At 37.5% G+C, this 26,369-nt stretch overlaps 1 protein-coding gene across 2 annotated transcripts in view; it reads right to left on the reverse strand.

Moving 5' to 3' along the window:
• klu (zinc finger protein klumpfuss) overlaps positions 1-26,369 on the reverse strand; it is a 64,602-nt gene that overhangs the window by 6,922 nt on the left and 31,311 nt on the right. The window lies entirely within an intron of this gene.

Consider the following 26,369-nt stretch of genomic DNA (forward strand, 5'->3'; position numbering starts at 1 on the left):
GTGCGAGCATTTTTTGTTTATACATATGTATAAATTGTGAAAAATTAGATTGCCCGTTCATATAGATATACATATGTATTATTTTGCTTGCTTAGAGAGAAAGGAAAGAGGGATCTCTCATTTTTAATTCACGTTATAAATTATTCGAAATATGTGTACGACCTTGAGTTTCGTTAAATATACATGATTTCGATTACACGCAAATTAATTTTCATAAAAAATAGCTTCCGATTATGTGTTGTTATTGGAGATATTTAATCGCCACTAGACTAAATGGTATTTTTGTTGACGTAATGTTGTTGTTAACAACATCGGATTGCTAATGATAGTAATTCACATACGCGGTGACATTTATATGAACAAAGTTGAGACTCGTAGGTGCTAATAAACCATGACTTCGTAATTATACATGATATTATTTACGACAGAATCGACTGTAGCTGCGATATAGATAATGATAGTATACTGTCAAAATAAAATTCGATAAAATCACCACGTATAAGAGAAAAATTTCATTACTGAATAAGGTATTCCTTAATATAATAATCCAAGTTTCTAAAACATGCATACGCTTTACTCGGCTGAAAGAAAAAAATAATAATGAGGTTAATATAAAAAGCAGAACTGTGTGTCGTAAAATGAAACAGAAGGAGAGAATAGTATTTATTATGCATTTTACAACGGAAACTTTTTTCACGGCAAGTTATATCAAGTTAGTTTATGTATCTATGCTGTTTTTATATCGCGGAATATTGTCCGCGTTAAAACTGAACAGGTTAACGAGGTAAACGTCAAAGCATGAAAAACGCCGAGACTTTATCGCGAACTCTCCGGCTGCCTGTCAAAACTTTGAAAGCATATGTTGACATCGTTATTGCGAAAGCGACGGACGATCGTTTGCATAGAATCTCTCGCCGTCTTACCGATCCCAAAAGAACAGGTATCGACGTGCGAAGGCAACAGGTGTAGAGGCTCGTCTGAGAACGTATGTCGGTCGTGGTGGTGACGTGGAGGTGCCTCCCAGGGGACGGGATTAAAAAAAGTGCCGAGCCAAGTCGTAACGAGACGCGATTAGAATATTCGTCGCGTTTTTGCGCAGCGATATCGGTCGGCCATTTGTCATTAGCGGCACGGCCGCCATTAAAAGAGCTAATAAGAAGAGACGATCGCCTCCCGGCGAGATCGCGCTCGATTATACAATATCGCGGCTACGCGCAGATATTTCGGCCGTTCCGCGCCGAATAACGGAACATTCTTTTTTTCCCAACGTTCTCTCGATAAAAGAATCTCTCGCCCACTTTAACGTAAACAGGCGGCACTTATCGACGGCGAGACCGTTGCCGAGAAAATTAATTAATAACAGACGGAAGGGATCTATCACGGGTTAATTCATTTGAGTGTCCATTAAATCGCCACTGCTACTTCGGAGAGTGGCAGGAGAAAAAAAAGTTTGACAATTTTTGCGATCGACACGTAAATAATGACACGCCGTATTCTTTTATATTGGGTAGAATTCTCGGCGGAGTCTCAATTCCCACGAAATGATGGACGGGAAAAAGCGATGCGTGTCACGTGGATTTTTTTTTCGGTATTTATTTTAATCCATCGGTGGACCACACTCTGTTCGTCTTGTTCGACGTGACAACGGTACTTTGTCATAAGACTGTGCGCGGTGTAACTTGAGAGATGTATCTGCTGAATATTTGAAATTTAAATCGCCTACGAACACGAACGTATGAATCAACGGACGGACAAGCGATGACTGGCATTTAATTCGGTGCTCGTTTCATTTCTTCTTTTTGACAGTGTGGACGAAATATCATTGCACGTTTCGTTTAAAATTATCACACGAAACCTTATTATCGATTATCTGCAGCTGTTTTATGAGCGAAAAGTTAATAGAATTTTTAAGATTAGACATATGGTATAGTGTAATTAATTATCTGAGAAGCCATCTAGCCTTTCTTCTACATCAAAAACAATTAATTACATAATACTATAACTTAAGGCTTCGCGTTATCTTGGTTTGCAAAAGCACATATATTAAGAGATGCACGATACATTAGAATGATTATATAAATATATATATGAATTTATATCTCATATATGTTTTTTTTCTTTTTTACACGCATCTTCAATGATAACATAAAAAAGTGATAGTACATATTAAAATAGCTACAACTTATTTCTTTAGCATGGTGAAGATAAATCAGTTTATTTTCCGAACGTGTGTATTAAATAAAATTAAGAAAAGTGAAAACTGGTAAAAGAGAGAGAAATAAAATTCCCATCAGGCTCTCGCTCTTGTTCGATGCAGATAGCAGGGCGAATATGAAAAAAAAAAAAATGTAATCACGACGCGCCTCCTGAAAACCGGTGGCATTTAATGGCTCGCTGCGACGGTATCTCGGCGCCATGCGTGCGTGCATAATCTCTCGATTGCAGGCCTGCCTTCGGTCTCAATAGCAAGTCACGATCGTAGAATAAGAGATTCTTACTAGGCTTCCTAGGTAAAACTAAACGTGGAGGACCGTCCAACGGTTCTCCAGCGGCTCCAGCGCGTTGCATACCGACGCGTATACATGCGTATAGCGCGTAAGTTGCTTCGGGACCGATCTTCGTGGCCGACAGGTCGGTCCCGCTTGCCTACGATGAATACCGAGAAAAGCATTCGTGACGAAATACGCGAATTCCTCCTGGCCATAGGTCTCGGTGTCGCGTCGCGTCGAGAAGCGGACTCTGATACAACCGCTTAAATGACGCGGCTTAATGCGCGATTTATTCCAGTCCACGTGCAAGCACGTCCTTCAACTTTGCACCGTCGGGCCATTCTCGGGATTCTAGAATAAGGACTCGCAACTGTCGCGCCTTTGTCGTAGAAAAAAAAAACTGCTTTATGCGCTCGAAAGTCTTCTCGCGCTGTTTTCTCGAAGAGATAGATTAAAGTATCATCAATCTATTGATTGTTTTTGCTAGCATGATAACGGGGCGTGTTGCAAAAAAGAGCGCGTAGGATTATTCTTATGTAAAGTGTTTGGTTATAAAGAGAAAGGAGAGAAATATGTGTATAGAGATAGAAAGATCTTTAACAAAAATTATATATCTACAAATGGACACTTGCGGTTTTTTAACTATAAAACCGCATTGATAAAAAAGGAATGTACGATAGATCTCTTAGAACTGAATATGCATTCTACGAAGCATTATACTTCGATAAAAAAAACCGCGATGGATACCGAGTCTTGTTTAGCGGTCTTTCTTGCCTGGCGCTTCGAGTCTTTCTTCCCTGATCGCCACAGTGGCTATCCTTTTATTCTTCTTGGCGCCGCCGCCGTATGTCCTATCCTTCCCCGCCTTCATTTACGGAGAGAAAGGGCCTCGATGATCGGTCGTAAAACGTAAAGGGGACTCGTAAACGGAGTGAAAAGATGTCAGAACGTAAATGCGCCGAGAACAGGTCCCCGAGAAGAAGGCGGTGTGGGCGTACTTACTCTCTTTCCACACTGACTGCTTTGATTTTCTCCCCTTTCTCTTCGGACAAGACAGATATTCGGATCTTTCAGAGATTCTGCTACGATATATTTTACATTACTTAGTTTATTTATTATTTTTTTTTTTATTTTATTAGTCTAGAAAAATCAGAAACAATTTTATCTTTCAAATAAATGCTGAAATCTGAAGAGTTTGAGATGGAAAATTCAAGAGTGGAAAAACTTTGCTTCCAAAAAGTTGCATAGATTAGGAAATTTAAATATAAAATTCTATTTAAAATTGTATCAAAATACAAAAACATTTTAAGTCATGTAGAACGTGTGTTATAATAATTTCTTTAGAGTATAATATACAGTAAAAAATTAGAGTTTAGGGAGTGATGGATAAAATCAAAGATGAAACTTCTTCATTGAATAAGATAGAAAAATATTTTTAAAGTAATATCAAAGAAGAAGAAAATAAATCAATATAATTTATATAACACGCATATTTTTACAAGACTCACTTTCTTTGTGTAAATAAGTAAAGAGACTACAAAATAGCTTCAGGCTTACGGATTTTCCTCTTTTTCCGCGAAAAAGGAAAAACATAAACCATCTTCGTTTGACGTAAGCAACATAATCGTATCGGAAGCGCACGAGAAAGATATTTGTATCCACGCGTGTTTGATTACACGCGCGATGATTCGAGGATGTGAGTCTGTAGGAGAGCCGGAGCGAGGATCATCGGTGAAGAATTCCAGCAGGAATGCCCTCGGGCAGGCACCTGTAACCATGGCTCGACGGGAGAAACAGAACAGGTTGAGACGTGGGCGTGGGTGGAGCGCTTGATCTTTCTCTCCCGCACGATCTGCCCATATAGTGGACGCTGCACCACGCTAGCGATGGGCACGTTCAGCGCGCGAGTTTCTACATGCTCTTAAAGACACATGTATGTAGTTTCGTGTAATCACTTTTCTTAAAAATGTGCCTTTCTTATAACATTTTTTTAGATATATAACAGACACGTTGCACGAGAAACAAAATTTCAAAGAAAATGTCTTTATTTTAAATTTTTATACATTTTTTGCATATTTTTAATTAGTTTATTGTTCCAAAATTTGTAACCGAAATAGCTACATATTTTCAAACGCATAGTAACACACTGCGATTTATTTACATATTAATATATAACACAGCTTATATATTAACGTAGCACAATTTTAATGAAAAAGATAAATATAGTAAATATAAAACATTAAAAAAAAAAAAAAAAAAAAGAAAAAAATTCTAAAAATAAATAACTGAGATATATTTAATTAAAAAAAAAGTATAGTGCGAGGAGAGAAATCTAGCAAGAAATGTCAAGTACAGAAGGCGTGATTAATGCCTTGAAGGCCTTAATGATGCCTTCTGTAATCTCTACACATGTATATAATCTATACACAAATGTGAATGCGGCCCGCGCCCATCGCTACATCGGCCGTCCATCCGGCGTTTCTGCATCAGAAAGGAAGAGCAGCCTTAGGGCAAGACAGGCTTACCGCGGTGGCGATAGGATTCTGGCGAACTGCTACCAAAAAACCAGACGGGCTACCGAAGGGAAGCCGGTGGTTGGTATCTATATAGGCTACGGAGGTAGTGGAAGAGCGTATCTTTCCGCGAGGGCGAGGTCCGCAAAAAGAAACAGAGGGCCGTGGGAGGGAAGAGAGAAAGAGATCGAGTCGGCCGGCGATCGAAGGTCGACGATCTGTCTCGACGAACGAGCACTCGTTAACCATTAAGTCTATCCGCGGCAGCACACCAGGCCCCGGTTTGGCTCGTCTAGGAGAAGACTGACAACCTATATCAGGCCCACGAGCTGCATGCCGGAGGACTCGTTCGTTCACGCACATATGCACTTTTCCGCGGAACGGGTTACAGAGAGAAGCACGCCACTTTCCTCGCTTTGTTTTCCTTTTTCCATCCCTCTCTTTCTTCCATCATCTACTCTGTAAGGCTCTTTTTCCCGAGTCTCTCTCTTCGGAGCGATGCAAAGAAGTCGCCTGCCGCGTCCGGCCGCGCGACAGATTTTATCGTCGGTGGAAAATTACGGGTTATCGAGAGAGTGATTAATGGCCCCCCGTTGGATATTGAACGGTAATTAAACGCATGGCAATTTGTGCAGATATAGTGCGTGCGCTCGCGCTCGCGGCGCGAGTGACAGGCCAACTAGGGTTGATTTAAAGTTTTTACGAGACGAACAAGACGGGTGCGCGCGCGCGATTCTCTCTCTTTATATTTCTTTCTCGATCCTCGTCAGAGCTTATCCTTTTCCCTGACAAAGATGCTAACGCGTCGCCACGTCTCCTTTTTTTTCTGTCGCGTGCAGCGCGACGCATACGATATCAAAGCGTAGCACGATCGACGGTGCGACTTCGATTCTACTTTGTAACGAAAATAGGCTCGCCAGACATTCTCAGATTTTTATTGAAAGAACAGCGACAAAATATTTGCCGGCAAAAAATTCACATATTTAAAAATTGATAACTGTTTAATCGATTTTGCTTATCGTTCATAAATATCTTTTTCGAGAGTGCATTCTGGAGCTATAGCGCATAAAAATGACGCATCCTTGGTAGTTTCGTTTCACAGAGAACCGCGACGATCATCGAAGAGTCTCGCCAAGAGTCTCTCCTCCATTAGATAACTTCCACGAAAAGATGTCATCCCGAGTGGCGCTTTTTGTCGATCGCGACGACGACGACGAGGCGGGACTTGGCTCTCGTAAAGTCAGGTGCAATGTAGAGAGTCGTTGTCGTCCTCGACTCTTACGATCTAGTTAGCGCGATCCGATTGGCGTGTAATCGATCGTCCTCGTCGCTGTATAAGGGAAAGGGGCCTAGAATTCACTGAATCACACCGATCTCGTCGAGGTAATTGGCCGATGCCAATAACGCCCCGTATTCTTCGACCGCGCTTGGAACGGCATCATGCATTATTTAATAAGACATTAATTCCGTATTCTTCGTTTTAATGCAATATACATAGATACAGCGTGCAGGCGGAGGTAGAAAACAGGCATACCTACCTGCATGCTGTATATATATTTTCTCCTGCGTACTATATTCATTCCTCTCTTTGTCCGCTAGTTTCTAGTTCAATTGTTTATCTGCGCGTTTATGTAGAAATGCATTACGGTTCAATAGTACGCTAAAGGTACATCGCATTTTTAGTTCGCATCATTAGCATAGATAAATTATTATCTTCCAGTGTCTATCGATTTTCATAATCATCGACTCCTGCGTGCGCAGATAATATATATGTGGTCTATTTTCAATCATTTTTGATATAATTGTTTAGCGAAATTTCTCGATATGCGGCAGTTTAACAATTTTTCTTAGAGAGATACACTGATAAGTTTTATAAAGAATAAAAATTTTATCAAATTATTAATTTTTTAAATATATAAAATTCTATTTTTGCAAAACTATTTTCACATCACATCATTAGTCTATAAAAAGAATTCAGTATTCAATGACGATATTTTTAGACTATCGGAGTAAGCTTAAAATACCGCCTGTCATAATTCCGAATATCCATCAAACTCTCTTACCACACCTTGCGATATTTTAGTCAACCGAAGCGCATCGCGATGTCACGCCGTTCTATCGACATTAAGGCAAGTTGGTTTCGACGGGCGCGTATAATCCGATTATCCCGATCTCTCATTCGGTCATCGCGCGTTTTCCCGCGGCGCCGCCTCGCATTTCATTCCATCTGGCCATCGCCGCAAAACTCACGCGTCCCATTACGATGCTTAAACGCTCGATACTCCCTCGTCTCATTTTCCGAGGTGCGGGCTCTAGATATATCTAGCCGCCTAGAGTGGACCAGTTTCCGCCGAGACGTTATTATTTAAGTCTCTCCGCGTTCTCTCGCTGCGCCGAGTCGGCTATAGTTGCGGAAGGGAGACGACGACGACGACGACGATGAGAGAGATCGAAGAGAGGAGCTGAACGAGGTAGTCTGAAAATACGCTCTGAAATTATCGTTATCCGCCAAGGGATCTCTCTCCGCGGCGGCGAAGATCGTCGAGTCGTTAGTCAGTCGGTCTCGCGATCTCGGGATCCTCACCGAATGTCAAGAGAGAGAGAGAGAGAGAGAGAGAGAGAGAGAAAGAGAGGCGTACCGGTAATTAAACTCTCGCGCGACTTTGCTTGCCGTCGTTCGTTGGCTTTTTACGATTTGCACCTTGCACACCATGCCACACCGTAATACGACGGAGAGAGGGCGAGAGCCAACGTAAAACTGACCGGCAATCATTAACGACCTAGCGCGCTTCTCTTAGAACCAAGGAGAGTCGCGACACACTTTGAAAGATCTTTAAAACTGATGCACGGATGATAATTGTGCACTGATAAATGGGATAGATTTTTTAATCAAATTTTATTAAATTTTGCAAACTTTATCGTTCTTTATCAAGTTAAATTAATTCAGATGTATTTGGGCTGTCGCAAAATGATTTAGGTGATATGAGCGAATATTGTGACAATTTAGAATATTACATGAGCGAGATGACGACAATCCGATAGTAGCAGCTCGACAAATAAATAGCCAATTCATTTAACATTTGCTCTTGCCCGCTGTACGTATTGTTCGCAGTCGATTTTCTTGCGTCACACGACTCTAAAGTGTTCCACGAACTCATAACATTGACAGCGCAGTATAAACAGTATCGTTTATAACGGAGTGTTCGCGATTTATACGTTTGCGTGTTGTCATTACGATATATGCACTGCGGACCATAAATATCGAAATTGCAACCGGCAACTTGCTACCGAAATGCATAAAATGATTCGCGAATAGAATGCGATAGAATCATGTTCTGCTGCTGGGAGCGGCTTTCAGTAGAAAATAATTCTGTATCGGTGGAGAGAGAGAGAGAGAGAAAACCGCGCGTATAAAATCAAGGAACATTGATTCTTTACGAGCTGCTGTAAAAACGCGATTCACGAGCGTGCCTTTAAATGCTGTGCATTCGGTATCCGTGCAATGAGTACGAGAAAGTATCACTGTCCGATTGTTCTGACATAAATCTCGGCTACCATCTGACTGCGAGATTGACTATTAAATATACGAACGCGTGACGAAATAGGAAATCATAATATATAAGAATTATTGAATTCTCCGAAGAATATTTTACACAAAGAGATTTTAAAATTCAGGAAAAAATAAAATAAAAACACGTTTTATAAAATTATCTTCTAAATTATTATTCCGATATAATATTCGACAATAAAAAAATATTTTAGATAATTCGATTAATAGTATATTACAGTTCGAATATGCAATGATAATTATATTTTATAATCTATAATTAAAAATAATATTGTATGCAAGAAAATACATAATCATATATAGAGCTTACAAATGACAAAATTTTGTAAATAAGCTGGAGATGGCAGTGAAAGAAAGAGAGTTCTGCGCAAAAATAAGCAAAACTTTGGCCATAATAATAAGACCAAATGGAACGCTCTTTTCGGGGCGTACTTTGGTCCGAGACATCGCGAAATGATGCAGGGCGAGAGGATGCTGTATTGCGCGCAAAGCTGTCTCGATGCCGCATCGGAAGAGTCATGGCACTGCAGTGCAGCAGGACTGCAGCAGGCTCCAAAATGTAATACAGTATGCGGCCATATGCGGTCACGAAAACTCGCAACTATGCCGGAAAAATGCAATAGGCACCGGAAATTTGCCAAAAAAAATTGGACAAGTATGCATTACGAGGTGCGAGACTATATTAAAGTTTAATTGCGCACCAACGAGTTTGTATTTATTACAATTTTGGTTATCTCGCGCGTTACAGTTATTTTTCTTTAATGATAAAAGTGATAGAAATTAAATATTTACTAATTATCAATCGAGCACTTTTGACGTGTCAACAGTTGCATCGTTCATGAAATTTATGATTTTATATAGTAAATTATGTTAGCGCAAATAAGACATCGTATATAGTCATATTGAAAAATAATCGATTAATCTGAAATATAATTAAGATGATATGAATTACAAGATAATATTTTACCGATTATTTGAAATACACGTGCATATCTATATACATGTATATGCAGAGGTGTAAATAATAAATCGATGTCGACAATAGCTTTAAAATATAATGATTATTAATAATAAAATGTAATTTCAATATAACAGCATAAAATAAATCTCGATAATGAAATTTTGTAAATTATAACGAATGAATGAACTCTTAAAAATTTAATTTCCTAATGTGAAAAAGTTGACAGTCTATATATTGCACAATCCAATATTATAAAAGTAACAATATATTTTTTAATAAATTCAATTACTATTTATGTATTTACTATTTCTCGCGCGTGTATACACGTAAACGCACGCAAATGTGATGTTCGCAACTAGTCGGCACAACCACAGCATTCGTATGGTGCACGTTATCGCGTAATTGCGGGTTAATTCGAGGCTGGCAGGCGACAGCGTACAAGGCGTGGGCGATTCCTTAGGCCTGTCTCGTTTTGTCGTTTCGCGTAGCTGCACGCAACCGCATTCGCCAAATGACAGAGACGTCTCCTAGTAGTCTCTCGGGATCTCTGTCTAGCGCTCGTTGAACATATTTTACGCTTCGTCGCGCGAGACCGACGATTGTTCGGGCTATAATTTACATGGAAATCAGGCGCGCGAAATCTAGAGGCTCATTTACAATGTTCTCGGATTCAGTACACAAGAGGAGACACGTAAGATTTATCGGGTATACGTATGAAAATCATTTTATTGAGGCTATTAAAAGAATCTTAAGAATTTATCTTCATCTAAAAAATATTCTCGATTATTTAAATTTAATATAATTATTTTTCTGATATTTAAATTATTGCAAAAAGTTTTCATTAAGAATCTAATTATATAAATTATGTATATATCTATACATATGTATATATTAAAGATGTTTTTATATATATTAAAAAATTATAATATTTTAATAAAATAATTTTTTGTTTAAGCAATATCTTTATGACATTTTTTAAAATGATTTTATTTTAATATTCTCTAAGAAATAACTTTCTAATATTTTTTGTGACATATTTTTCTAATTGTGCAAGTCCTTAATTATTTATGCATAAAAGACATTAAGCAACAGCAATAAACAGATAGAAAACGTAGCTAATTTAATTCACATTTTATTTTTATTGCATTGATATGACCCGCAATGCAAAATTCTAGATATGTATATCGATAAGCTCTATAGAGCGAAGGAAATTCTGAAGACCGACAAAGTCAATCTCGACAAAGTCGGGATATCGAGCATGATTTAATCATTTATTCACATGCGCGGGCATTCGCTCGTTCATAATACGGTTAAAAAAAAGAATCGGGATTGAAAACGGAGAAAGCAAAGGAATCTGAGGAACGAGTGGCACCTAGAAGAGGATGCCGATGCAGTCGGATATACGAGCATCGCGATTCCAAGTTCTCGGTTGCCGATGGCGCACACAAGATTTTTCATGTGTCGGTGCGTTATGTATAACTAACACACGCGTGTGTAAAATGTAAGCTTGCCGAGAGAGAGATCAGGCCTCGGATAGGTCGGGGCCTCTCTTTGGCTGGCAGGTATAGACCCGGACCCGTATGCCTTAATAGAAACGCCCACGCCCTCATTATGCGGATATCGTAAACATTCCCCTCATTCGCGGCGAACCCGCGCGCGATCTCCCGTATGCAAATATCATCGACCTCCCTCGTTCCTTTTTACCTGCCGTTCTTGTCCCGTACGGTAGTTTGCACGCCATCGCGTAAAGCGGCAGTCTGCATCGGGCCTAAAGAGGTGCTTGCCCCTTTTCGGTCTCGCGTTTCGATATCTCGATTCTTGACGGTTGTCGTCGTTCTATACTCGTGAACGATTTCTTATGCTCGAAATTATTTATCAGATTGAAACCCATCAAGAATAATTCTCATTCGAAGATTTAAGGAAATTCAAGACATGTCATATGACCAAAAGACATTTCTTTTTAATTGGTATTGAATAAATGAGTGGTATGTTTCTTTTTAATTTTATATTTTGAATATTTATATTTTATTTATATTTTTTCTTATTTCCCTCAATGTTGGAGTAAATTCATTAAAAAGTTGAAGAAAAATAAATGTCAGTATATGTAAAAAGATGTATAGACTGTTATATGAGGTCAAATCATAAAACACGAAGGAAGAAAGTAGCGACCAATGTGCCAAGGGCCAAGATGACTCACTTTCGCGCAGAGTTGAATAAAGAACTACCGGATATGTGGTCTCGCTGGCAAATGGGTTTCCGCTATAACTCCCATTATACACGTGAACTTCCGCGCATACAAAACGCAAATATTATGACGAGTATGCTATTTAATAGGTTGTAATACTTTTGCTATACGTGTGCGCATATATCGGCATTTAAACATTGCGCGTAAATTAGAATATGTAAATTTTTAATAATAATAATAATTTGCTCATCTAACATTTCAATAGGTGTAAAGAAAAAAATTGTAAAATTATAAAATGAGAGTCTTATAAATTGATATTATATAATATTAAAAATTAATGCGATATTTCCGGAAAGAAAAAAAATCGATAAAAAAAATTTTCAAATTCCAATTTCCAAATTGATCTCCGTTGACAATTTCTTGAAAGTTCTTTATTGTACAAAGTTACATTGTGTCGCGAGAAATCGCGGCAGCGTTGACAACTCGGTCGCATGTGGCATGCAATCGTCACGGTGCGCGAGCGTGTAGTCAGCGATGATGAAGAGAGAGACGCGCGTACTTTGTCTTAACCGTCAAGGAGTATGTATCTTCACCCGATGGTCGCGATCATCGCGAAAGATCCGAGAGAAGGAGAAGGAGAGAGACGCGACAAAAGCGGGAGAAGAAGGGTGAACGAGAGAACAAGGAGAAGAAGAGTAGTAATAAGCTGGCGCGCGCGATGATGAGTGGCCGGCGTAAATTAGTCGGCACGTAAATTAACCACCCCCGACGAGACGCGCCGACGAATAACGGCTCGAACGAGGGACAGAGGCGCGCGATATCGCACCGGGACACCGAGGAAAAAAAAAAAGGGGCCCGCAGCAGCCCGACCCCGGGGGCTTCTAATGAACGTCGCGTGTCGCGCGCGAGAGCGTTCTTACCTTGCTCCCTATTTCTTCACGCTGTCAGTAATCTTTATAATTGTCTATCGTTACTTCAAGGATACGCGCGAATTATTATTTGCGCAGTGCAAACAGATGATGTGCGTAGATAATTTTTTTATTTCGGTTTCCAAGGAATAATGATGCGACAGATGTGAGCTTTCTTTTATGTCAAAAGAAATTTATGTGTGATTTGTACTGATAACTCTTTATATATTTTCTTGAAATCATATTGGATGATTTTAAATATTGGAATAATTTTAAAAATTAATTAGATATTAGAATTAAAATTAATTAAATATTAGAACAAGATAGAATTAATTAATATTTTTTTGTTATTTAAATTAAAGAAGTAAATGTTTATGCGTTTTTCTGATCTCAATGGTAAATTGTCAAAGTCTTAGTTTGAAGATTTTCTAAATTACTCGCTGGAGTATTCTCTCGATGTTGCGCAGACAACAGAGTCAAGTGCATGCGCCGCATAAAATTGGAGTTTCCAATTAAAGTTGCCCGAACGGGCGACGAGCGCAATTAATTAACGTGTCGATATAGCCGAGATGCCGAGAAAAGCAGCCGACGGAAACAGAGAAACCCGCGTTTACAAGCCTAAGATAGGAATTAGAGGCTGCACAAACCGCCTGGTTTTTTCTCGCTGTCATCTGTCTTTTTCTCTGCAGCCGCATGTAAACAGTATTCGCGCTCGCCATCATTATAATTAGAGTCCCGCAAGCAGGTGCCGATTTAACGACCACGATCGCTGTTGGCGAGCGATCGCGAAAATTGGAAAAAAAAGTCGACCGGACACGCGCGCCTTTATCGGTTTTCCTTCCTGCGAAAATGCGCCGGCTGGTTCTACTCGATCATTACGCAGCGTAAAAACGCAAGGTTTACTTATTACACGAATTCGTGACGGCGCGATTTTTTTCTTTCGTCGAAACATCACGTGCACGAACTTCCCGTTGTTTGATCGTCGCATTCCTGCGAATCAACCGATCGCGCCTGCAATTTAACGACATTAATTCCACATTAGAAATCATAGTTTTTCTTTTAGCAGAACAAAGTGCTAAAAAAACTTGAATGACATCAGTAAAAAATAAAAAAATATGAAAAGAGCAATAAGTACTTTTGCTTCTCGGTTAAATGCTTTTATATTTGTAAAATGTATAATGTTAAATTTGTAATATAAGTATATGAAAAATTATGTTAATTATCTAAAATTGCTATACATTAGTAAGTTTCGGATAAATAGAAAATGTATAAAATACATATGTAAATATTATTTAACATATGATTTTTTCTTTGCACGGAATATATTTCAATCGTAAATACGCACGGAAATGGTACCGATAGTAAATCACGAGCTAATTTTGCGCGTGACTTGAGTCGATGGGCGGAACGGACTTGTCAAAATATTTTCGAAAACCTGATATCACTTTATTGCAATAAGTGACTCTACATATTATCTGCACGAGCGTTTATTAATATTTTCTACAAAGGCATATAAAATTACGATTGGTCGTGTTGTGTATTATGCAAAAAATGCGAGGAAAAATGAGAATAGAGGGCGGTATATAAAAATTCACGGGTTCTACATTCACGTGCACGTAGCGAAACGAAATTACAGATGCTGACCGAAAGTATCTGCATGTACAAAACTAATGCTCCATCGCAACTAGTAAACTGCTCCGAATGCTGACGGATTATTATTACTCTTCTTCGAGACGTTTTTTTTATCGAGTAAATTTAAATTTTCGATCATAAGTATTTTTCGAATTAAGTTATTTAGCAATTTTATTGTCAATTAACACAAAATATACAATTAAAATTAGTTAAAAATAAAGTTTGATTAATTTACATATTTCTAAAATTTAATTAAAAAACTACATATTTATAAATCTTTGTCATCATATTCCTATTCGCCGGATTTAGGATTATTTTCGCGATGAATGCAAAGGATCGCGTTCGTTTAATAAAGTATGTGGTGAGAAATTTCGCGCGATTTTGTCGGCGGTATTAAAAAAATGCGACATCAAGCATCAGAGAAAAAAAAAACAGAAAATGCACCGGTGGATCGTAAAGGCGAAGTATACGCAGTTTACAGAATTATCCAAAGTGCGATCTCTCTCACAGGATGGCTCCTCCCTTCATCCTCTTTGCATCCCCGGTGGTTTTCATACGCCGCAACGCGGGCGCGACGCGTCCTACATAAATCACCCGTCGCGGAGAGAGAGAGTCTTTTGAAATTATATAGCTCGGCCACGACGGGGAGAAGTCCGCCCGCGGATTTTCAGAGTTCCTCGCAGAGCGGAATATGGCGCGATATCGCCGCCACGGTATCTGGATGGCAGATCGGGCCGAGTCATCGAGCGCGAGAGATGCGCTCCTCTCCTCTCGTATCGATGTATCAATACGAGATGGTCGATCTTCTTCTCTCCGCACACGCGTTTTGCCTTTCTCTGTCTTTCAACAAATCGACCGCCCGAGCAGTGTTGCCGCTCGCTGATGGTCGATCGGGAGAGAAAATCAATTGCGAGACTTGACAGCTTTATCGGGAAGAAAAAGGAACTTTATCGAGATAATAATTATTATTTTTATAAAATAATAAATATAATCCATTATTCTCTTTTATTATATTATAATCTATAATAGTCGAAATATTTGAAATTAATCAAATAAAATTTTTTAAATTAGGAGATTAATAAATTAAAATATATCCAATTCACTTGAAGCGTTATTAGAACCTGATTAGGATATCTTTGATTACTGCAAAAAATAAGAATATTAAAAAAAATAATGATACAATAAAAATTTGAGTTTGAGTTGCTGTGGATAATGCGAATGACAAGATCGAGCGATCAGCTGATAGCTGTCAAGCAGTGGCAATGGCGGCTGCGAACGCTCGCAAAGCGATCTAGGGGCGATCGGCGCGCACAGACCGATCGATATAGAACGCATCTCGATCATAAATCAATCCGAAGTGATCTCGGTTCGACACCCGTTCCATCCAACAGCGTGGGCGCTCGTTGTCGTCGACTGCGAGCAAGCATCCTCGATACGGATCGAGATGTATCTCTACCTGCTTCGATATATGTATAGATCGACTCGATCTCTCGTCGGAGGAAAGAAGCATCTTATGAGCTGCTGCTCGTTAAATTACGAAATTAAATCTCACGGCGCAGAGAGCGAGAAATTAACGGTCCCGTTCCGCGAACGTGACAAAAACGATAAAGTGTTGATTAACCGTATCGCAGTGGTTCTCATGCGATCATGTCCGCGATTATTATGGGGCACCGATAATATACCTACGAATCCATCACGTCCGGAAAAAAAAAGAACGATACGTCCGATTTAATTACTTAATTGTATTTCGGAGAAGCAATCCCTGATTTTATACATTTTTTGTCTTCCAAATTCTCATACCTCTTAGGCCACGATGAGTTTTCGTTCTTATTTAGCAGCAAAGTACTTTGCAATCTAATATACAATATCGATAAATCATATTTTTTTTTCACATGATGAAAAAACTTGAATGTACCGTAACTCGAAACTTATTTTGATCAACTGTACGATTCCAAGAAATGAGTTAAATCTTATAACATTGCGAGAATTCTCTTTTTTAACATCCACTTTACTTAAAAGACTTACATTTTTACGACTTTTGCGACTGAGATTTTAAATTATTATCAGTAAAAAGTAGCTAAACGGAAATGTTACGGTAAAGAAAATAATACTCGGAAACGTTGCAAAAAGCTTTTAGAGCTATCTAGCAGACTTGTAGGTGCGAGGGATCAGCAACACAGGAAAATATAGCTCAACAGATAGAACGGAAAGGTAAATGATCCGCAAGAGAGGAAGAGAAAGGGAAGGGAGACGAAGAGAAGATGCGTTAGGATAGATGGACGGACGGCAAAGGTATTATATGGTGACTATGGCGAGTAGTGAAGGCGAGTTTTTATCGCGGCCACCATCTGGCCGACCGATCGTCATTACCTCCCTAAGTGATCCTCGCATGACCGACCGGACTTTGCACCACGTCACTGCACAGCTCACGTTACGAGCACCCACCAATTTTTCGCGGATATCACCGTTGCATTTCCGCACTCGTTGTTTATCGGACGAGTCGTAAAAGAATAAAGCTTTCTTTCCGAAAATAAAGTTATTTTCAAAAAAAAAGATCAAGGAAAAAATTTGAAAATAAAATGTCTTCAATTTCCATAATTAAATAAATTTACAAACTATGAGATGCAGTAATATAAATATTTTTTGCATATATATTGTATATAAAATATAAACAGATGTTTGTATGGAGTTCAGAATGAGTTAAGAAAGAAGTAATCCAACATGCATATGTTGGAGAAAAAAAGAATATACCATGTGCTGAATAATTAATGACAGATTCGAATAAGATTCATCATATTCGCGTAAATTAGAATCGATTTCTCGCATATATCTTGTATAATATCGCACGAATATACGCAGCTGTACTTTCTAAAATCTGTTGAACAAAAAAATAATAAATATAAAGCCAATGACGCGAGAATTATGCTCTGCCACGTCATTGGTTAACGTTAAAAAATTGTTACATTTTATTATAGATCTTTATTAATTTGTTTTGTACACAATTGCATTAAAATTCACCTTTAATAAGAAAGAAATTATACTCCGAACAGAATGTGTGTTGCGAAGCGTTTAATTTTATTTCTTTTTCCTTATTTTGTAATTTATATATCGTATCAGGGATATAGATTTTGTTGTTACAGGCCGTTGCAAACCGAGATTGAATATGTTATAACCGGCGAAAAGGGGATGAGAAAATCGCGTTACGGGAATCTGACGTCTGGAATAGCTCGTCGCGTGTCGTCTTCTTATTCCTCTTCGCGTTTTCGACCCGCAGAAACATTTCTCGGCAATGCACGGAACGAAAACTGATTTACGCGACTAATTTCAGAAAATAGATAATGTGGGAGACAAATAGAATCTTCGGGTGTAGAACTTGTGTTATTCCTATGCGTGTGCGGAACTTAACACATTTTTCGAATATTAAATAAATGCCTCGAATGTAAATTAAATATATAGCTTTTCTTCTTTATTTTAGTTAATTAATTAATAAACATATGTCATATTAATAGCATTTGCACCAAAATAATAATAATTTAGATACATTAAAATCGTAATGAATAAATTTAAAAAGTAATAAAAAAATAAAATTATAAAATTCGAATAAAAGAAAACTAAAATTTCTATAAAGGAAACTAGATAAGAAATGTAAATTGGTAGATATTACAGATATATTACAGATAGAAAAATGAGAATGTTAACTTCTCGTAGATCATAAAATCTAATTAATTTCATAATGATGAATTAATAATTAAATAAGTAAGATATTATGCTCTCTTTTTTAATAATATAAAAATTTTTAAGTGTAGTATGTATACGTATCAGTAATCTTGTTCTCAATGACTGCGTTTATGCACTGCTTCGTGTATTTCTGACTGACAGAACTCATAACAGAAACTGATTTATGCCACCGTTTCTCAACCAAGCTACGGATAGTCGGTCGCCTTTCCCGTTTTTGCAGATTTTTTTTGTTTTACGACTACATCGGCGGATCAAGCGATCCCTCTTCTCTAGGATCGTGAGTTTCTCCACGAGGAAACGCGGATTTGATTGCCGCAATAAAGATGTTTCGCAGTAGTTTCTCTTCGCGCCAAGATTGACGTAGACGAGCGGGACAGAGAAAAAATAGAGATAAAAATAGAGATAGCAAGATAGATAGAGATAAAAAGAAAAAGAAATAATAAAACAATCATGTTTCTATCGTCGGAAATCGTATGTAATCGGTGTAGGCCTCGCGGAATTCCAAACTACGTGCATGTCTTTATAAGGCGGAAGGAAAAATGTTGCCCAACTCGGTGATTGCGCCTTCAAGCGATATTGATTTATTTTTATCCGATAATCACATAATTAATAATATTTGATAAATGATTTCTGGAAAATGATACGAAGTTGAGTGAAACAAAAGGATTAGTATTACAAATTAATTTGAAATTTGTAGAAATTCTCTTCAGAAGAAGGAACCGTTCGATCAATATGATTGATATATCTGATTCAATGTTGATTATTTTGATCCGAATTTAAATATCACGATATTTTTATCTCACATTTGCGATACTGCCACTGACTTTTTTAAAATCCCTAATTTAAATCCACGATTAATACAAACGGGCTTTTTTTTCACCGAAAGAAAAGCAAAACGAAAACTCACCCTGTGAATGCAATTAAGAAAACGCGCCTCCCGATCGGCGATTTAATTAACGGGTGTTAACCTGTTTGAATCATCGGCGATTTTCCCCTTCCTCGAGCTCGGCGGAAAAAGATGAAACGATCGTTAATAACGATGACACATTTTTAATTACGCTCGGCCCACATCGCCGATCGAAAATCACCGAATCGACCGCGTACCTACCGATCAAACACCGCTCGTTCATTTATCAAAAATAATTATGAAGACTTTGACGAATGCGCCGGTTTCGCGACAAAGAGGTTTTCCCTCCCTTAGCTTCTCCTACCGCGATCGCACGCGTGATACATTTTCGCCAAAATAAGACGATCGATTAACAATCTTTCGAGTCATCGACTTTCATCTTGCTCGCATTGCGACTTGTTAATGCCAATGATTTATTAACGAAGTAAAACGTGCCGCTTTCATCTCCGGTGCAACCGAGAATTCCGAAGAAACATCCGGTTTCGCGTGAAGAAACATGTTACAGGATCTATTACTCATTACAAGTCTCACTTTATCAGGTATGACTTTTTGGTATCTTTTAAATTATTTAGATTCTATTATAGACTCTAGTTTAAATGAAAAAAATCTCCCCCTCTAGCTCTCGCAATCTAAATGAAATATTCCTATGTTATTACAGATGATAAATAATGACAGCTTCGACTATTCATAAAAAGGATATTTTGAAAAATATTGGCGACATGTTATAAAATTTAACAGTATATTAAATTTAATTTATTTCATCCGTATCGCGTGTGGCTTAATCTGTGAGAGTTCATCAGCTAATTCAATAGACAGTTTGCGAGGAAAGGTCAACAAATGAGTACAGCACACTTGCTGTAACAAATCAAATTCAAATACATCTCATTGAGCCTCTGCAAAGTGCACGTGCACGCAACATATCGCTTTTTGAATCGAGGCAAATATTGAGACATTGAGATATCATCCATGTATGATGTCGACGATGTCTCAATATGACTTTGTTGTCGTTTTATGCATCAACTATCTTATCGCCATAAAGAAGGACAGTCGAGTATTTTTGACTCGATGAATCGTTGCGCTTTGATATGCTTTTTATCACTCGCACAAAAGAAAATTATAGTATCTCGTCAATGTGACGATATTGCTATACGGAACAGAACGGAATTATCACAATTGCGTGTTTCGTATATGCATTGTAGCAAAATAATTATGTTATTATTATTACAAAATTATTTTGTATATATTAATGTATCTAGGTATAGTAGAATTTTAATCATAATATTTTTAATAGCTAAAATAAAAATATTGAAATAATTTGTTAATATACTCGTAGAATTATAATAATAGCACTAGATAAAGAAAACTATGATGAACAATGAAGTCTAGTTTATTTTATAACAGCGATTATATACGCGCTAAGAGAGTGTACTTTGTTCTTTTTATTCTGTATCTCGTGAGTTTAAATCACACATATAATTTTTCAGAAAGAATTCAGGAAAAACTTGCGTGCACAAAAGCTTGTCATAAGAGGAACTTTGCGAATTCGTGGTAAAGCGATTAAAGTCGATGAGATTTTGCGCAATTTCGCGAACGGCACCCGCTATCTCCGGTTTCCGATCGAGATCGATAATCATTGCTTTGATACGGTCTGTCGCACAAACAGGAGATAGAATAACTTGTATGCACGGCTATTACGCCAGCAGGTTCGCTTTTACGCGGCACTTTCATCCGCGTAAAACCCAAGTGACTAATTTATACCGTTTAATTATTGACTTGATTGACGACCGATTTGTTTTGTGTATCAATGAAATTAAAAAAAAAATATATCGTTATAGCGATTTTATATCGTGTATACATGTACTAATCTACATATTATAATAATTCATAAAGTTCATACGTGCTTTTGTAATAATAAAAAATGTTTCTTCATTAATTGAATATTTAAGTCATAAATATTCAATCTTTTTGAAAGATTTTAGAGTCTTTTGACTTTCTATAAAAATTCTAGTTGTCTTGTGAAATTTCTTGTGTTTATTGAACGTTTGTCACAAAGAAAAATCCAAATCTTATTTCCAAAGATCATGCAAACATTTGTTTCAATCGGAATAGGTGATATAATTTCAAGAAGAGGAATTAGAGCATAGAGAGTCAGTAGAAGGTTAACTTATGTTCGTATCTTCTATTGGGAGATTCCTCGAACGATCTCTGGTACGTAGAGAAGTTGTACTGGCGAAGACCAAATAAGAGGCGTAGAATTCGAGGAAAGAAGGGAGAATACGTGATCCCGGACAGGTGCCACACGCTAGGGCGCCCACTATGGCCGGTTAATGGGATCTCGCCGGCGGTTTCGCCGTCTTTCCGCGCCATGAGCTCTTGCCATAATTGTCGCATAAAGTCGACACATTATTGCGTTACGGCCTTCCGCGGAGGCCCGGCGAGATATTACAGCTGTTTCGCGGGACCCACGTAATGACGGCCCCACGCGACGTCGCGACGTCGTCCTTCCGAAGAACTACCATCTCCCGAATCCTCGTTGAGAATTAATGGAAATAAGCGCCGAGAGAGAGCTTTTCCAAGACGACGAATCGTCTTGAGATGAGAACGATTATCGCGCGATTCTTTCCTTCCGATGTGTAATCGTGGCCCTTTATCATCTGCATCATCTTCATGCATTACGAGAAGGGGAGATTCTCTCTTTCTCTTTCTCTCGTTGAGATTCTTAGATAATTTCTCATTTCTGCCGACGGTTTCGACGACCGCCCGTAAAAAACAAAAACGTGGAAACGATGATGGAGAAACGCTTGTGATGCATACGACGGGAATGTCTGGAAAGTTTCCGCGACATTCCCGACATCTCTTACGAGATTGTTTATTTTCGACCGGACGAAATTGCAAATAAGCCACTCACTCCGCCTGGATTCCGCGTGAGGACAAACAAAGGACATTAGCGTCGATCTCCTCACGTTTGTACAAGTCACCACGGCGCCTCCGCGTTGCATCGGCGTATGAATCTTAAAGTCAATTGCATATCTCAACAGTACATACACTAGGATAATATTAGAAGACACTCTGAGCAAGAATTTTTTTATGTTGTTCTCGCTTAAATAATTAATAATTTCAATTTTCATAATGATTCTACTAATTATGATAATTAAAATTTACAATATTAAAGTATTTATCGTTAAAATATATATTAGCATTTAATTATTTTGTGAGAGAATTGATGACACATTTGTTAATAAATTTTTTGATGAACAATTCTCCAGCTCGGCGCGTCTCGAATAAAGATGGACACCGCGTGTGGGGCGAGCTTTAGCTCGGAAATTACATATGCGCTTTTGTGCGGACGCGTTGGCGGACACCGTTTTCTAAATCACTTACTGCCACTCTCCGCTACTTTCTCTCTTTTTCCTGCGGTCATCCTCGTTGCTTCATATCTTCGTCGCTCGCACGCAAGGAGAGCCAGCGACAATGTCCCAAATGACGTTCTATTTTCGCGAGGAGACGTCGATCTCCCGGCCGGTCGTAAAACCGTGGTCGCAGGTGCATTAAACCTAGAATAGGCTCCTTGACTTCACTTTGACTTCGCTGCGCTACAGTGCCTCGCCCTAACTACGGAGCAGTCTCGAAGAACTTCTCTCGCGCCGAATCTTTGGTTGAAGTGTCCCGTAAAATTTTACTAAGAATAGGAAGTTTGCTATGCGTGTGTGTTTGGTTGCGAAATTTTCGACTATTATTCATCCTGTTAAGTTTATTGAACATTGTTTAAATTGCCAAACTTTTATCTCACCTGATTAGAAAATAATTATGGATATTGATGTGATGCATCACGTACTTGCTGGTTTTTTTTGTATTTCGCGACGTGACTGTGAACATTTGTTTAATAGAAATTGTAATAGCAATAATCGATAAATATTTGTTTCAACGTTTGCGACGTAGCTATTCATTTTTCATTTTGTGCTTCGCACTTTAACATCGCGAGATAAGAAAACTTTGCACAGCAGAAACTTTGTTATCTAAAATATGAAAAATCGATGCATTACTTCTAATCTATAATTAAACTGGACATGAAATTATTGAAATTTTATATCTATAATCGACAAATATAATTGAGAATATATTTTATTTTAACGATATTGAATGAAAAACAGAAAATATAGAATGAAAAACGAATTTTCTTTTTTCAAACTATTGTTATCTATATTTTTATCTCAATGACATACTAGGAAAATTTATTATCAATAGCTTTCACGTTGTGAATTCCAAGGTAAAGAATCTTAGAATTTCATGATAAGAGACAAAGCTGCAAAGTAAAAGAACGAAAATAATTTGAAGAATCGAATTATCGAAAATAAAAATGATTACATAAACGACAATTATGTTGCTTCATATAACCAGCAGTTTTTATTGATTTTATTGGCAGATGTAATGCAACTCGATGGCAGATCTCAAATGCACGGCAGAGATAATTAAAAAGAAAAAATATGCTTAATGAAAATTATAATATATACAAATTAAAAATTAATAACACATTAAAACCAAATTTGATTTTAATTTCGATTAGTCAATAGGAAATAAAATACAATTTGATGATATGATGGCTTGTGGAAAATCTGAATGATACTATTAATCTTCCAACGTATGTACTTTCCGCAACATAATTTTGAGAGTGCGGTATAGCAATCGACTTCCGCATCGGTTAGCCGCTTCCCTTCGAAGATTAAAGTTAATACTCCGTAAGAGGGACCGATCTTATCAAGGAAATGCGCGGTCGACAGAAGACGTCCGGAAGTGTAGAAGACGGTTTCTCGTCCGTTTTTGTCGTAGCTAAAGGTGATAAATCTCTACGGACGAACGGAGGAAGGTTATTTCTTCATTATATCGATAACAAAAAAAAGACACCTCTATAGAATGTTTAAAAGAATTTGACGTATCAATAGTGGATATTTATAAAAATAGGCAATAGAAAAAGAAGAAAAATTAATTAAAGACATTTATATATCATTAGATCATTATGGCCATTATTTTTCTAACTTTCAAAATAAATATATATATATATTTATATAAATTTAATCTCTAATAATATATATGCATAATTAAAATTTTATATATTTTTATTAAAACAAAATAAATTACATATAATAAATTATATACAGTAAATTATATATAATATATTACATATAAGAAAATAAATTATGTTATATTTTAGATACTTATAAACGTTCCACTTTGAAAAAGAACGATCCGTTTAACCGACCGTGACAAAGTTAACCGTTCCGCGTGCTGACTTTAAATTCCTGAAAATTTATCACCGGTAAACCAGATTGAGAACTCTCAAGCAACGTTTCCGAGGATTCAAGTGACAAGACTTTAAGAGGGATGACCTAATTCGCTTGCTTGCATCAAACCCGAAGCACAACATTTTTTTCTTCAGGTAGCCAAATGATGTAATCACCAATTCGTGACAAAAAGAAAAACAAGTCTAAGCAATTTAAAGATTTTTTTAGGGAGTAATATTTTTGACATCTTTACAATATGAAATAGAATGACATCCTAATTGCATACATTGATATAAGACAAAATTGGAATAAGATCTTGGTTGAATTTATAATGTTACTGCGTTAATTCAGACTACAGACAAATTTTACCTATCATGCCGATGATCTACGTTAATAGTACATGAATATTATATGCAAGTCCTTACATATGCGAATTTATTTAAAGAGGGATCACCGTACATAAATCATGATCGATAAAGACATCCTTTTAAGGATATTCGAAAAAAGCGAAGTATACGACTTGGCAACGCGGGACAGATGGGCCAATTAAAATTAATCACCGCCGTAGTCCGGAAGGTATTCGAAGATTCGCGACCAGTATCGAGCCCGTAGCTATTTTTTCAAAGAAGACACACACCTGGCGTGCCATATTCGCACCCAACTCTCCTACGCGGCAAACCCGGGTATAAATTGAAATAATAATAACATAAGGCGATGAGCCTGCGAAAAAGTGATAATAACATGTCTGATGGTATAAAATGTTGGTACCTCGAAGCAGGTAGGTATATGAAAGATGATGTTTTTTTTGTGTGAGACCATTTCTTTCTTTTTTTTCTCTATTTCTTTAAATATTCTATTAAAATATAAATTACAAAAAAGGGCAACAAAATTTTAATTAGTCATTTTTTAAATATTACATATTGAAAATATTACGTATTAAAAATAGTGATATTAGTAAATATATTGTTCTACATATCAAAATTGGGGTCTATCTGTATATTTAATGTTATGTATATTTAAAAGGTATACTGGTATTATGTTAAATAATAGTAGTCGATATTTTCTTCACATATATGGCTAATTCGACGGTTTGTTTAAACATCTGGATGTTTGACTAGTTGAATACTATATTTGGATACCAGGATTTTCGAGACGCTGGCGTACTCAAAAATGTAAATATTTTTTCGATGTTTGCATTGACTTGAGTCAATATTGAATGTGTTTCTCGCACGTGATCAGGCTCTAAATTATGCGTCCCAAATCGGGCGCACGTGTCAACGCGTCTCAATTTCAGAGAATAGCTGTTGGGGACAACTGAAAGTCCAATGGGCTATGTTTATATAACAATTGGTTACAATTCACGTCATTAGTAGATTTTGATTTCGATCGTAATTTAAATAGGCATTAAATACCTTCGCACGAATCTATATTCAATGAATGAAATAAGCTGAAAAATCATCATAAAATCAGCATAAAAAGACAAGATCAAAAAAGAGATTCTTTAAGGTGTCAACAACTATTTCTTACATTGTAATTGAGATTTAAAAATTTATGATTTAGAAAAAATGGCATTTTTTCAGTCTCTAAAAATCAGAAATCGCAAAGCTTTTCAGTTGATGCATTTCTATGCGAAATCTCGCATTCTATTGCACGCGTAAAGTCGATCCTTGGGAACCACTGACCGAGAGCCTGGGGACGTCAAACGTGTGGGGTTGCCGTAAGAGTAAGAGGATGGCGATCCGATCTTCGATAAGAGCCGCTTTCTGTATGTATATGAGCCGCGAATACGCGAAAATATATGAGAGCGCCGGAGATGAAGGCGGAGGTATCTCATCTTCTGCTCTCGAGGCGCGTGGTCGAGTATCGATATCTCGCGACGCGTTGCCTCCCGCGTGGAAAACGCAGATACCAGTCGGGTTGACGAAGAACTAGAGATATTTTTGATCGATTAATCAAAGTGATACCACACACATCTCTCTCTTCTTCTCGTTTATCTTGTTACTTGCAATTTTCAAAACTGGTTATTTAAATTTCGATTTATTAATAAATTGATATTTTATAATAGTTGGCGTTTATCTTCGATAAAATATTGATATCGCATTTTTCAACAACTCAATACTGCTTCAAATAGATTAGTATATCACGCTCCTCAGGAGAGCGTCACGTACGTAAGACAATCATTTCTTAAT

Source organism: Nylanderia fulva, unplaced genomic scaffold, assembly GCF_048542155.1.
Source record: "Nylanderia fulva isolate GAGA-0341 unplaced genomic scaffold, ASM4854215v1 Scaffold13, whole genome shotgun sequence".
NCBI classification, from domain to species: Eukaryota; Metazoa; Arthropoda; class Insecta; order Hymenoptera; family Formicidae; genus Nylanderia; species Nylanderia fulva.